Here is a 16,228-nt window from a genome sequence, read left to right as displayed (position 1 = left end):
CCTTGCTTCACCCAAATGAACCCCTCTTTCCTACATTGCATAGTCGAGATATACGCACTGCGCACACTTACCCACTGCGCTCAGTTACCCCGAATGACTCTACTGAACTCCAATTTTTCTTGGATGCTATAAGGTTAGGTAATCACAACCTTTTCAGTTTTCTGATAACATGTCAATCTTTATGGAAACAAATGGATATCTTTTTTTCAAAACACTTGAGATAAAACCTGAACAGAGGTTTGTCGAGCTTCTGTCATCATGTTTTCATTATTGCTAAACTCTGGAGTTTTCTTCTTTGGTCGACCACTTCCTTTTTTTTTAACATACCTCTTTCGTCAACACATCGCAAAACAGTACAATGGAATTCATACTTAATAATCTACAGCAACATAGGCTTCTATGAAGTCACCGGAACAGAATATTTCCATTCTCCTTCAATTTTCTTCCCAATTTTGAAGTTTCACACGTCCGTAAAAACCATCTTTATAATTTGCTGATAATTTAATTCAACAACAATCCAAAATGCTAAAATGACAGTTCACCTGGAAAATAGTATAGGACGAGCTAAGAATTACGTTTAGTCACGAAATATCGACGTTCAAAATTCCATATCCTACTTAACGACGAATTTTTTTTAACGCACGTTATATAGTTGGATATATTTTTCTATATTATCTGCAATGAGACAAAACCGCAATATTCAGAAAATTCTCATGATGTCCGTTTTCTCCTTTTTCTGTGTTCAACACCTTATATTCTATTAATTGCTGACAAGGATCATGCAGCTGCATTTCGGAAAATGATTTCCGTAAGTTTTTCTAGCATACCTAAGGCAAAACTTTATACAGGGTTTCCTATATTAGAGGTACAAACGAAAGAAGTAGATTCCGTGAATAATTTCAAGATAAAAAGTCTCATAAACATAGGACCGCATTCGTTTTCGAGATACAGGGTGTTAAAGTTTTTCTCTAATAGTATCTACACTTCACAAGATATTCAACTGAAATTTGGTATAAATATTACAATTGATTGTTTACACCATGTGACATGCCAATTCCGATAGCAAATCGACAGGGTGATATTTTTTTCTGGAAGTCTGTCCCATGGTTCCCTCTAGAACTTTTTTTGAGTGTGCCACTGGTAATTTGAAAAAATGTAAAAAGAAGCTTTGTTGTTATAGTAAACATAATGGATTTCTGTAGTTTTGTCGTATCTGCTTCCGATTCTCTCGAAATCCTCCGAAAAATTCGAATCGTCATAAAAATTCAGTTAGTAAGCTGCGGAGAATGAATTCATTGATAGTTTCGACACATCAAATTGAATTCGATATTTCTAATAATGATTGTGTTTCCACAACTTGTTTTGATACCAATCCAAAAATTAAAAGTTTAACATGCGATCCCATGTTTATGGGACTTTTTTTTTTCTTGAAATTAATTGATGAAGCTCCCCTCTTCGTTTGTATCTCCAATTCAAGAACACCCTGTGTTGTATGAACTCGTGCATTTTCACCCGTGATAAAATAGTTTCGTGAAAAATCTACCAAAACATGACACGAATCAAATATACTGAGCATGAGGAGCAGATTTCAAACATATTCTCAGTGCTGCCCCAATCCTGAATCCAAACTATTTTCCATCTGGGGAATTCCACTTGAACAGATGAGCTATTCGAACTATTCGGAGTTTACTAGGGAGAAATTCCGCATTGAAAAACTGTAAAGTGTTTCCCATAAAATATTTTGAGTGGAAACCCGAAATTTCCTTCATTGAAACAAAATTTTATCACCTCGCGTTTGATCCGATTCAAACAAACCGGCAGAGAAATGCTTCGAGAAGCGTCAACATAACTGAAAAATTGTTTTAGTCTTTACTACTGCCCTTTGGCAGACAGCATTCGGTAATATTTTATAGCAAGAAAATAGCGAAAAATTGGATTGAGTTGATAATGTCTGAAATTCTGAATTTCACCAAAGAGTTGAACGAAGTTATGGATTTTCCTTTTTTTTGAAGAAAGGATCAATTTTTGCAGTGCGAGATGCCCTTCAATATAAAATATTTCCGCTCATTTCCTGAACAATTTCATTTCTTACAATCCACTACACTCACGGGGAGAAAGGTTTTTTTTACTGAGGTTTTTCCCTAAGCTCTTGTATCATTCACCAAATTTTATGGTACCCCGTTTACGCTAACCTCTACTGAAACTGTATCTCATACACATGCTATAATTATTGATTGCCTTCAAAGATTGTAATGCTTTGTATCAAAAGAATATACAGGACGTTTCCAAATTAGACATGAACCTTGAAGGAGGTGTTAGTATCACTCATTTGCTTTCGTTTGAGCCATATTTATTGATAACCAAAAATCAACAGTTTCCGAGATATTTGAGTCCTTGTGTTTTTCAAAAAATTTCACACCTTACTTCATTTTTCGTCAATTTTTTCTACGTTGACCAAGTTTGATTATAATTTTATTCTCATCAGAAAAAGATATGATACGTATGAAAAAAAGCAAAACTATCCTGTATTAGATGTTGAAAAAGAATTAGTATGATTGAAAATTTGGTATATGAAGGAAAGAAAAATCAATTTCTAATATCAGTTTGCCTGCAACTTTCGAATTCCACAATTCATGTATGAAAAAATTTGACAGTTGCAGGCAAATTGATATTAGAAATTGATTTTTCTTTTCTTCATGAAGAAAATTTGAAATCATACTAATTCTTTCCCAACATCTAATACAGGATAGTTTTGCTTTTTTCATTCGTATCGTATCTCTTCTGATGAAAATAATCCAAAATTATAATCAAACTTGGTCAACGTTGAAAAAATTGAAGAAAAATGAAGTAAGGTGAGAAATTTTTTGAAAAACACAAGAACTCAAATATCTCGGAAATTGTTGATTTTTGGTTATCAATAAATATGGCTCAAACGACAGCAAATGAGTAATACTAACACCTCTTCCAAGGTTCACGTCTAATTTGGAAACACTCTGTAAATATATACGAAGTTATGTTAAGCGGTTAAGAATATAATATCATATTTTGTCAAATTGAACATGAAAATGCATATCACCTAAAGTAAAACGACAGTAGTGGACTGGTTAAGGATTTTTTAATGCCAGTGTTTTACCAATTAATATTAATTTACTTATACACTTCAGAATATGATGAAAAGTACATACCTATGTTTAAAAGTTACCCTCCTCAGATGTTTAATATATTATAGATACAATCATAAACTAGTATTTCAGAAAAATAAAAAAGGGGAATAGATGTTTGTCATTTCGTCTTGGACCACCTTGATTATTTTAATTGACCGAACTCATCTAGTCTTAAACATTAAGACTACAAATGTTTGACTGTTTTGAGAAAATATAATTTTTCCGTATCATTTTGTTCTAAGAAGAATTTTTTTCTTTGATAAAGAATCTCATAATTTCTCTAGTATTTGACTAATTGTTTCCATAAAGTTAGACTCTATGGCGGTATTTTAGCAAAAAATAAAACAAACCAATGTTTTTCCTATATGAACAATAGAAAACATGTATGGGAACGCTGGCAAACAAACAAAATACAAAGTATGCAGAACTAACGGAATAATATCACCTTATGTGGGAAGACGTTTTGCATATTAGGAGGTAGAAAAAAGACTTAAGGTAAAGTGAAACAAATAATTCTTTTTGAGTTTTGAAAAATACCAGTAGGTCACGTTAAAAAATTCCAAGAAGATAAACAGGAAACGACCCCTGAAAGAATTTACCCTGTATATTTTCATTATTATTAACTGTAACTACGTAAATAATCCTTTGCGGCCCTATGTTCATATGAACTGTTCACCTAAAAATTTCCCACAGAATATATCCCTAAATTTATTGTGTATTGTAGGGGCAACAACCGTGACCTCATATAATTACTGCAGATATCGCACTGAATTGCATCTCTTCAGCCTGTACCTATAACAAGATAGAGCCATTTAAATTTTAATAAATGAGTTACCACAATTTCGTGGGTGATAAATATTGGATAATCTTCCCTTGGTTTCTATTTTCTTTTCGATAATAATGAATTCAGCTTGCAACCACCTATATTAGCTCTGATATGTAATCACTCATTATTTATCGATGTTTATTTCATTCCGGATTGAAACATAAGTATAATAAACAAAAGGAGCCGGCAATTCAGTCCAGTTTCATTGCGAAGGAGTTGATTGCTCTGGTCAGCGTCTACTCTTTGTCGGCGAAATTGAATTTTTGTTAATATACTTTGTTGAGTGATGGTAGTGTGTTGGTTCGATTTTGATCGTAACATTCATTCATTTAATTATCGGCGGGTGTTATGCATCTGAATTAATTTCGTTTAAAAACATAACTTTTCATTTTTATATAAATAAATAAATGATATTTTCTCTGAAAGTTCAAACGTTGCCAAACACAGAACAGAATAACAAGCTGTAAAGCAGTGGTTCCATGGTTCCAATTAGTGGTCCGTAGAAGCCCAAATATGGTCCGCGAACTTAGAACATTGGACCTAATTCGAAGTCCGCGAATGATTTACAGTTTTTTATTTAAGCTTTAACCGCTGCTCTCAGACCAAACTGTTTAATAGATGGCGTTAGTGAATAGAATCAAAAGTACAGTCAATACAAACTTGCTGAAAAATTTGAGAACGTCGCAAATATATTCATTTCTGAAGATAACCTTCGAGCTTTTATTTGCAAACTTCAATTGTGATTATACGTAAAAATTTCCGTCAAGATTAAACGGTTGCATCGAAAAATTTCCAAAAAGACGGAATTAATTAAATAATCTTCAAGACCGTACGGCTGCATCGAGCTCCATAAAATTTTCAGATTTATTATAAGAAGAGTTGCTCTTTCAGAATATGTATCACATTTCCATCTACGGTTATTGTTATTGAGAGATAATCTACTGCAGAGGTGACTATCGAAAAATTTCCAAAAAGATGGAATCAATTAAATAATCGTCAAGACCGAACGGCTGCAACGCGCTCCATAAAATTTTCAGATTTATTACTAGAAGACTAGAAGAGTTGCTCTTTCAGAATATGTATCACATTTCCATCTACGGTTATTGTTATTGAGAGATAATCCACTCGAATGGTGACTATCGAAAAATTTCCAAAAAGATGGAATCAATTAAATAATCGTCAAGACCGAACGGCTGCAACGAACTCCATAAAATGTTCAGATTTATTACTAGAGGAGTTGCCCCTTCAGAATTTGTATCACATTTCCATCTACGGTTATGGTTATCGAGAGATAATCCACTCGCAAGGTGACTATCGAAAAATTTCCAAAAAGATGGAATCAATTAAATAATAGTCAAGACCGAACGGTTGCATCGAGCTCTATAAAATTTTCAGATTTATTACAGGTTTATTACAGGTGGTCCCGGCGAACAAGAATAATAAAAAAGAGGTCCGTTGCCAAGAAAAGGTTGGGAACCCTTGCTGTAAAGTGTTATTCTTTGCTGACATTACACGGCTGAAATGTGAAGATGCTGCCAGCGATATTCATGGAAATGAATATCTTGCCAAATTGGGCTGCTCTCAAAGAGCAATTCCTGCTAATCCTAAAGAGTTTTTGCCTGTTTATGACGACAAAATATGAAATGACTGAAATGAGGAATGGGTACGTATTAGTCTAAAAACAGGAAAATTCATCAGGCCATGAACCCCTTTCCCTTAACTAGAAAACTATGTTTAAAAAATTGATCTTCCTAGAAAATATGTCACTACAAATTTACAAATCGTTCTTGTCATTGTTGTAGTTTTCAATTCAGTTTTCTGCTACAATTCATAAAAAATATATAAAATAATCCGATTGACTATTGGAATTGCCAAGATCAGCCTTGGACATACTCAAAAGTAAAAGAAGACGAAAAAGAAATATTTAATTCTATAGATCTCTGAAAAGAATTGCATTCAGCCAAAGTACCCAATTCCTCGAATTGATCACAGATACTTATTTTTTGATATCAAATCACTCGAAAACGACGCATTTAAAGAGAAAATATGAATAATACTTTAATTTTCACAATGGTCAAATATTCGTAAGTGAGCTTCCAACTTATTCCTAACAATTGGGTTATTTGAATTTCTGGTATTTTGAGGGTATGTTATGGTCATAAACGAGAAACTGGAAGATGTGGATGGAATGTTGTCGGAGAAGATTCATCACATCAAGGAAAAACTATATTCCGAAAATAATAACAGTTCTTTATGGATTTTCAATAGCATTTATCCTTTCTATCTAGCCGAATTGAAAAAACTGGTAAATTGAATGAGTGTTTTTTTTTAGCTCAAGAATCTTCTATTAAAATATATGTACAGGGTGGGCAAAATTGGTGATATCTGAACTACAACTATTACCACTCGAGTTATAGGTCAAAATTAAAATTTCGACTTTGGTCATTATCTCCGTTTCTGTTTGTGCTAGGATGTTGAAATGAAAACATTATGGAGATATTTTTTTTATAGCAATCCAGTGGCACACTATGATTTTTTCTAACAGGTATATTTGCTGAGCTATAACATAAAGATAACATAAGTTCAAAATGACTTAGAAAGACTGAGGCCTTCCTATATCTTCTTTTGTTTTCGTGTTATAGGTCAAAATTAAAATTTCCACTTCGTTCATTATGTCCGTTTCTGTTAAAGCTAGGATGTTGAAATGAAAACATTGTGTTGTGGAGACACTTTTTTATAGCTATGTATCATTCATGTCGTCTTTTTTTGAGAAACTTATAATGCCATCAACTGCATTCCCCTATCTTTTTTTTGAAATTTGGGTGATTGAAATAAAAACATTATACAGACACTTTTTTGATAGCAATCCAGTGGCGTACTATGATTTTTTCCAACAGGTATATTTGCTGAGCTATAACATAAAGATGTCTTTCTTCTTATGAAAACACTAGTTCAAAATGACTTGGAAAGACTGAGGGCGATGTTTGAAATATTTCAGAAACAGTAAAAATATGTAAATTCCTTCAATATCATTTTAAACTAGGTACTGTTTTCATAGGAAAAATCAGAACTCTATGTTATAGGTCAGCAAATAAACCGTTACTAAGAAATCATAGTACGCCACTAGATTGCTATCAAAAAAGTGTCTAACTCTGTATAATGTGTTTATTTCAACATCCTCAACAGAAACGGAGATAATGACCAGAGTTGAAATCGCCCAAATTTAACTTTTGGTCAATAAATCAAAAACAAAAGAAGATAGAGGAATACAGTTGATGGCATTATTAGTTTCTCAAAAAAAGACGTCATTTTCCTCTATCTCGTTGGGTTAAAAAGTTGTAATTTTGCCCACCATGTACATGTCAAAGACTCCCCCACTCCCCCTGAATATGTAAACTTTGTGGAATTTGGTTGAAATTTCTTCGAAAGATGTTGAAAAAATGATTTTATATTTTGTCTCATCGACTTAGTTTGAAAGTTATTTAAAAAAACAACTGATCCTCTGAATCGACAGCTGCCTATGCATCAGCTTTCCGAATCCGAATGTTTATTTCATTTCAGGTTGTTGGCTGCTGAAACGCTCTGAATCGGAGCTTTACACTTTAAGCTGTCTCATTCAACATATCGCGTTGGTTAATTCAATTTGTAATTCCGAATTAGAACTCTAATTCAGGCCAACAGTCATTTCGTAATGTAGGAAAATCTGCGAAAATTTGTGGGCTTAATGGAAAATTCGAATAACTAGAGAAATATCGGTAAATAAATTCATTATCGAAACCTTTCATGATTCCGATTGAATATCAAACGCGAGTGTTTATTGACAAAGATATTTCAGGTACAGCAGGAGAGCCAATAATTTTTTAAAAGTTTTCGATATTCAGCCAATGTATTCATTGATACATTTTTCTAGTTCACTAAACGAACGAAGATGCGGAGAAATTTCCGAAGAGGTTTCAATATTTGTTAGATTATAAGAAAAAGTGGACTGAGCAGGTTTCAACACAGCGCCTGCAATTTCTCAGCGAATTCTGCATAGAACAGTGTGACGATTGGAAAATATTCGATATTCCAATTTCGTTAAATGAAAATACTTCTCATTCGAAACATCTTCTGATTGAGTATTAAATTTTAGGTTTTGTTAATCTTTTACAAGATTACTTATTAATAGTTATTTATACAACAAGTGAGTTAAAGGAATGTTTATTCATGAGAAGAAAGTTTAACCCACGAGCCCATAGGGCAAGTGGGTTTATTTCTTCTAGTGAATATAGATTTTTCAACTCACTTGTCGTATACAAAAAATTATTCGAAAATAACAAACGAAAATATAATACTCTATATATGATTCACACTGTTTATCCTATTTTACACGATTGGCCAAACAAAACAGTATTTACGCGATAGAATAAAACAACATAAATATGACAGTGAAAATATTGCAAATTACAACAAAACGGCGTTAACTTCTCATCAAATGACTATGGGCCACAAATTTGATTTTGAAAATGTACAAATTCATGATAGAGAAGAGGTTGGTAATAGACGTAATATAAGCGAGATGATTCACATAAAAAAATCATATAGTTAATCATAGAGAAGATGTGCAATACCTAACCACGATTTATAATAATGTACTTAGAAAGTAATAAGTAATGGCTGGCCTCGTCAACAGTGTTAAGTCCATTCGTGATCAATATTTTGTAAGCTTATGTTAATTGTTGGTATCATTGTCATAAATGTGGAAATAATATCTGATAAAATAGATGTTTGCATTGTGTACCTGCTCTATAAATTTTTGATTTCCTTAAGATGTCTAGATGTTTTTAAGAAGCGTACAATATTGTTTATCGTAACTAGGTAATTTATTTTCATGGTGTGTCATATTGTATGTCTTATAATATATTTTTGTGTTTATTTTTAGCCTTGAAAAAGAAACGAATTTGTTTCGAATCGTCGGCATTGTCACGAAATAAACAATAGAAATCAAACAGTGTCCAATATTCCCAATAATTTCATTTTCCTCATAATAAGAGCCTTCTTTTCCATTAGTTTTCATTCAGAATCATCAGCACACACCAAGTGTTCAAGTTCGCTGCCTAAAGTAATATACTGTTGCATCTTCTTCTTTCCCTATGGAATCTTAGGCAAAAGGACGGGTGATATTCTTCTTCAAAATCAATTCATATAATGAATGAATATCCAATGGACAGAATCCATATTATCTGAGCATAACCGCGAACTTCTTCATAATGTAAAGGAAACTTACGAAATAATGCATTTTCTTAGATAGTAGATACTTACCCATCATTCTATCTAAGATATGATAAATTAGAAAGAAATCATAGTTCAATAACACATTCTTAAAATATATTTTTTAAGCAGCATGATTGAACACTAAGCTTGGTGTGTTGATGATTCAGAATGAAAAATAATTGAAAAGAGGTGTTTTAATATCCAAAAATCTGGAGATGGTAATGAGAATCATAACTAAATAATTGAAAGCTGGTCCGTATTCTCAAAAATGAACATGAAATATGCAACAAGTGTGCCATGCGACGTGAAGATTGAAAGAAATTTCCATTTTTCAATTTCAAAAGTTTTCCAACTGACCCCGAAATATAGATTTTGGTCTTTGAAATATGAATCTCAATATTGGGACAGTCCTGAAAATTTTGAAATTCCATGAGCCATCTCGAAAAGTAAGAGCCCACAAAAATTTTGTTAAAATCGGACAACTCATTAGTCATAGATATCAAAAATTAAGGCATAAATCAAAAGATACAACTTTTCTGAAAGGCCCAGATCTATCCTTTAGCCAACCAGTCGTAAAACACCCTGTTTAATGAAATTTCATGACAAAAAATCCGAAATTATATTATACAAAAAAGTTTGGGTTGTTTTCCCTACACGCGCCTGCATTGAGTATTGGGCTGATTTTCAATTCATATGATCAAGAATCGAATATCTGGAAAATGTCAAGATTTCTAGATTGAATATTGACGAAAAGTTTAAAAAAATAATGACCATTGTAGGATACTTATACAGGTTGAGTCTTTGACTCGTACAAATATAATAGTAGATTCTTGAGGTCAAAAGAAACACTTTTTTCCTGTACCTTTGTTCCGATTCGGCCCTGATAAAAAGAAAAAGAAATTTTAAGTTTTCATAATGAGCTGTGCCATCCCTGGAAAACTGAATTTCCTTCAGAATAACTAGCTAAATCTGTCACTATACACATCTGTGGATCTTCCAAATAGAGTTGTATTCAACCAGTACCCAATTTTTCAAATTTCACGGATACTTTTTGATTTTTGAACATCAAATTACTCGAAAACGGCACATTATACGAGAAAATATGAATAAACTTTTATTTCACAAAACGTTCAAATATTCATCAGATATCATCCAACTTAGTTTAAAGAGTTGAGTTTTTCGAATTTTTTGGATTTTTATGGTCGCAATGGTCATAATGAGAAAACTGAAAGACGTGGGTGATATCTTCTGTTCGAAAAAGATTCATTAAATAAATCAAAAACACTATATTCCAAAATTCATTTCATTCGATAAAACCGTTTTTGGGATAGACCTAAAAATAAAATTTTTTTTTGGTTTTTCAACAGCCTGTACCTTTCAAACCGAGCTGATTCGGAAAAAATGGTAATGGAAAAAAGTTTTTCTTTTGTCCTCAAGAATCTACTGTTAAAATATCTGTACGAGTCAATGACTGAACCTTTATAGAGGGGCTGTATCTTTCCTGTAAGAATTATATTTATAATTAGAGAAAAAAGTTTTCCAAATTTTTAATCGTTCTTTATGCGCCAAATTTTAAACCCCTTGTTTTAGATGTTTAATATTCTAAACTTTAAATCATGTCATTCGTGCAGATTAAATGCGTTTTGTGAATTATCCTGATAAAAACTCCAAAGGGAAAATCGTAATTTTCTAACACCCTCGCAAATGAATTTATAAAGTGAAGTGAAAGTAAGTTTTATTTATGTTTAACTGGAACTTCGTACATACCCAGTTAAAATAATCAACGATACTTTATACCTAATTCAGTTCGCTGAGGAAAATCAGATTATCGCTATAACTCAGATTGACTGTTGCTTTTCGTATTGAAATTGGTCTGACTTACCGTTTATAATGACAACTCCCTTTCCAACTTGTATAGGTACTTTTCAACTTCTGGATTGCACGATACGGCGTTGCAGTGGAGAAATGAAAACGGTCCGCGCGACTAACAGAAAGTTTGATCAGGGTGAAAGAGCACGCTGCTGCCGAATATAGCGACGCGAAACAATCCAGTCTGCGGTTTTATAGTCCCAACCCCGCCAGAGAGTTCTTGAGAGGGCGGAATGTTCCGAACACAGCTTATGGGGATGCTGATGATGTCCCACGCACTGGTTGTTGCCGGAAATCGCCCCTCCTCCAATTTTCAATCAAAATTCAATTTTTCCTTACACGCCCAATTTTTGAATTTCACCATCTAGCTGCTTTGAGAATACACTGCTCAAAAATTGAACTGGTTAATTGGTAATGATATATAAAGGAAAATAAAAAATTTCATTAATGTACCTTCTGATATATTATCAAGCTATTCAAGTAAGGTGTCTAGATACGGTTAACCAGCCTGAAGTGGCAACAATAAGCAAGACCGCTTCAAAGCGACAACATATAGTAGAGAAATAAACAAGAAAGATTCTACCTGGTGGAGTCTGCAGGCTTAAAATGCTTCAAATGTCTCGAAATCACGGTTTAATATAGGCTGGGGATGGGGATGTGATTGCTGTGACATTGCAGACCTGATATGTTCAAAACAATTTTGGTCTCGAGAGCGGGGCAATCCGCTTGCATGGTTAATGCCATGCATTTCTATGCGGTCTTTGGCATTTCTAACCGGTCTGGAAGAACAATCAACTGGCAATATCTCCAGCTATGTGAGTTCCACTTCTTTTATTCAAGAGCCCAACGATATCTTACACGCCGCAGCTCCAAAGTCAAATAAGCTATGAAACCTATTCCGGATTGTTTGGTTAGAATTAGAAATTATCCAACCGGTAGCTTGCTGAAATAAACTGTAAAGAAGTGATTTCGTTGTGCAGTTAACCGTATTGACCGATTTTGTTGGACAGTTGTAGCTCTTGCTTTTCCACTCTCATGGATATATGCAGCTATCCCATTAGCACGTTCGTGATTCCACTCCCTACTCACTACAATTTTTGAAACTCAGAGACGGTAAGAAACATCTTGTTGAGTTTAGTCTTCGTTTGACCAACAAACTAAAGGCCAATTTCACCAAAAGCTGATTCAACTCCGCTTATTATCATTATTTGTACCAGGGTCGTTGTGGAACTATTAGCCTTTCGGGAACTGCGACAATGTATGTCTATCTTTCGTTCTCTACCCTACTCATTCATAGGAAACCAAGGAGCTCGTCAATGGTGTTAATAAAACTGACAACATCCTTAGGGGCCTTTACCTCGTGAGTATCCAGGACCGGTTTCCCCATATGAGTGGTTCTTAGGTCCGCCAGCTCTGGACACTTGCATACCATGTGTTCAGCTGTTTCTGCTCCTGATCCACAGATCCTACAAATCTCATCTGCTGACTTACCCATACGGTACAAATGATATTTTTACCGACAGTGCCCTGTCAGCAGTCCTACCATCACCAGAAGCTCAACTCGTGTCAGCTTTAGCAGTTTTCTGGTGTAGGTCGGTGGAATCATTACGAATTTCTTTGAATGAGTAAGTCCAGGAATGTTTCTCCAGAGAGTTAATCTGTTGTTCAACTCCCATTGTTGGACCGCTGCCTTGTATTGGTACTTTCCAAGCCCACAGAAAGGCTCAGGTCTAGCAGGCATTAACCTTGATGCCCTTTTTGCAAGTTCATCGGCTTTCTCGTTTCCTTCAACACCACAGTGCCCTGGTACCCATGCCATAATAGAGTCACTTTGTTGTCTCTGGCCAGTTGCTTTATGGTATTACGGCACTCCCATGTTAGTAGAGATCTCTGGCAGTGCGATTCCAGGGACCTCAGCCTGGTCTGACTGTCCGTGGTGATATAGATAAGATATGCGCACCTTTGAGGTTCATTTTAAGGCACTCCTCGACTTTTTCATCATCTTGTGTTTTCTTGTCTATATGTATTGTATACTATTGGCCTCGCGAAAAGCATGGATTTTCAATATTAATGCTGCAAATAAGCATTAGAACGTCGGTCTTCTCCTTTAATGCCGTTGATTCAATGAAGTTGCTCATCAAGAATTTCACAGCAAGTCTGGTGTCGTTGCATAGATATGGCGGATGTTCATCTTTAAGTCGGGGTTTCAACGTACTTCCATAAAACGGACGACTTCAAAAGGGCATTTAGTTCATCGCCTGGTCTTGATTGTGAAATCACTGATAATGTTTGGGAAAATCAACTTTTAAGAGAATTAACGCACTACCGAATCGGTTTTGATTTTGTTATCCTACAATCCTACAACGTTCTGTCTAATGGCTTCAAAGATTTCTTATGTGCACTAGTACAGGGTATCCCAAATTGCTTGATTTTGGCTGTTTCTGGTACTTCTAGACTAGTAGATAGGTAAAAACGTTGAAAGGAGCCCTGGACTCGATTCTCGAGTCCCATAACTGGAAACCGTTTCACGATATCTTCATTCGTCTTGAATATTTGATATTTTGTCGATTTCGAAAATGTGCCGTAACTTCTTTATTTACGAAAATATCAAAAAACGGTTAAAACTTTCTACAGGCACTTTTTCATTGGAAATAGTATACCATATTCAACTTTTTTTTATCTCTTGTACTAAGAGTGGAAAAAAAAACAACTTCGTTATTATAAATAAGAATGTATTCTTTTTTTTGGCCTCATCATTAAAAAAAAACATTAGCTTTTCAAAAATTTATATATGTCGATATATTACTTTCTTACTCAAGGTAAAATCACCATTTTAGTAAAATTTTTATATTTGATAAAATTCTATGAAACCATTGTCCTCAAAATCTCCATCTCTATGAAATGAATTGAAACTTTTCGTTCATATAATTCCATTTGTTAGCTGAAACACCTATAACTTCAATAAAATCAGAACAGAATTTCTATGATAAATTTTAATATAACTTATAAAAAGTTCTCAAATTGAGTTCCATTATTCTGTAAATAAATTCTACTTCTTTTTCTAACAGAATTCACTGAATTCAACAGCATAACTGGGGAAATGTCTCTGATGGCCTTCCTTAGTCTCTGCTCTAAATCAGCCCTATTAATGACTGTCTTAAAATTTTTATTTTTAACATATTCCAACACGGAGAAATCTAAAGGAATGAGATCTGGTGAACTTGCTGGCCAGGCAATAGGACCACGCATTCCCATCCACTGATTCTTGAATAAATTATTCAATTTGATTTTAGTTCGTTGCGAATTATGGGCAGGTAAGAAAACAACCTCGATTCACTGAGAGGAATATTGTCAATATACTTCTCAACAAAATTCTTTGAAATATTCAAATAAGCCCGCGTATCCAAATTTTCATCATATATTTTAGGTCTCAGAACCGTTCACAATTGCAAGCCATACATTGAATCCAAACCGTCCTTGCCTGTTTATTTGTTTACAAATATTTTCATTTTGGTTTGACCAATAGTGTTCATTATGTCTATTGAATAGCCCATCACTATTGATCCTCACTTCATCTATCCATATAACTTTAAACTTATATGAACGGAAAGTTTCAATTCGTATCATAGAGATGGAGATTCATTGGTGGTGGAAAATTTTGTGGTCTATGGTTTTATATAGAATTCTTTCAAAAATGCAAATTTTACTAAAATGGTGATTTTGCCTTGACTTAAGCCCGTTTTCAATAGCCGAGAATTCTCTAGAAAATTTACTCGACAATGGGCAAGTTTCCTAAAACTCCAAAACCGAATTTGAGATTATTTATGGAAAGCCTTTTCTACTAGTTATTCAACACGTAAAAGATTCGCTTCAAAATTCAGACATTTCAGAAATACACCCTTCGAAACTTCGACTATGTGAAAGCTTGTGACGTAGAATGCCTTTATTAAAATATAGTAATTTTTGTTAAAGGCTGATTCATGCTAGACCGTGTCGGAGCCGGGCCGGGACCGACTCCGGGCCGTTGCAACCGGGTCGCCACTCTGAAAACACGGGCACGGCACGTGTCCCAACCGGTGTAGTGTGGATGGGTCAATTGAAATTGCTCATATAATTATTTTACCGTGTCCCGTCCGGGTCCCGGCCCGGATCCGACACGGTCTAGCATGAATCAGCCTTTAAGGCTGACACGTTAAAAGAATTATATGAGCAATTTCAATTGACCCATCCACACTACACCGGTTGGGACACGTGCCGTGCCCGTGTTTTCAGAGTGGCGACCCGGTTGCAACGGCCCGGAGTCGGTCCCGGCCCGGCTCCGACACGGTCTAGCATGAATCATCCTTTATTCGACAACATTGGAACCGATCAAGAAGATATCCACAGATTACAAAAAATTGTTTCTGTAATCTGTGTCTTTACCTTCTTAAAACCGATGACATTTTGTGTCATTGTGTGTTTTACTTGTCAAATTCATTCATCATTCATTGCTGTATCCCGTTACCGGGAATAAATCTACAAAAAGAAGAAAAAAAAAATAAATAAATTTGAACAGACTTGTAACTTCTCAGTGCTAGTTGCGACTGTGTGCCCTCCTGTGACTAAAGAGACCCAACCGTGACCTGCAGATCCTTCCACACTCAGGGCATGGATAGTCTCCAACCAGATCTGGCCGCCGCTGTATCCTTCTCGATTCTCCATTATAACTGTGGACCAAAGACCTCCACTGTGACCTGTCTAACGCTAGTTGTTCCCAGTTATGATTAGCATTAACTGATTTTAGGGATTGATGTAGTGTATCCTTAAACCGCTTATACTGGCCTCCTGGTTTCCGGGCTCCCTCAGTGATTTCGCCGTATAGAGCTATTTTGGGGAGTCTTGTGTCCTGCATCCTCAGAATGTGGCCGCTCCATCTGAGTCGGGCCCTCGTTACTTGAGTCTCAATTGTTGTACAACTCGCGCGCTGCAAGACTTCTGCATTCGAAACTTTGTGGAACCATCTGATGTGCATTATCTGTCTTAGATGACGTTGCTGCGTCTGTTCAAGCTGTTTAATATGTCGCCTGTAGGGAGTCCAGCTTTCGCTTCCGTAAAGAAGCGTTGGGAGGACCACTGC

At 35.0% G+C, this 16,228-nt stretch overlaps 1 protein-coding gene across 1 annotated transcript in view; it reads right to left on the bottom strand.

Annotated features, from left to right (window-relative positions):
* LOC123309548 (prothoracicostatic peptide) overlaps positions 1–11,363 on the bottom strand; it is a 101,520-nt gene extending 90,157 nt beyond the window's left edge. Inside the window, exon 1 of the mRNA XM_044892713.1 lies at positions 11,126–11,363. The gene's annotated coding sequence lies outside the window, so the exon portion shown is untranslated. The remainder of the gene's footprint in view (positions 1–11,125) is intronic.
* Between the last annotated feature and the right edge of the window lie 4,865 nt (positions 11,364–16,228).

This window comes from Coccinella septempunctata, chromosome 3 (assembly GCF_907165205.1).
Source record: "Coccinella septempunctata chromosome 3, icCocSept1.1, whole genome shotgun sequence".
NCBI lineage: Eukaryota > Metazoa > Arthropoda > Insecta > Coleoptera > Coccinellidae > Coccinella > Coccinella septempunctata.
Note: the sequence above shows the minus strand (reverse complement) of the source record. Positions and strands in the feature narration are given on the sequence as shown.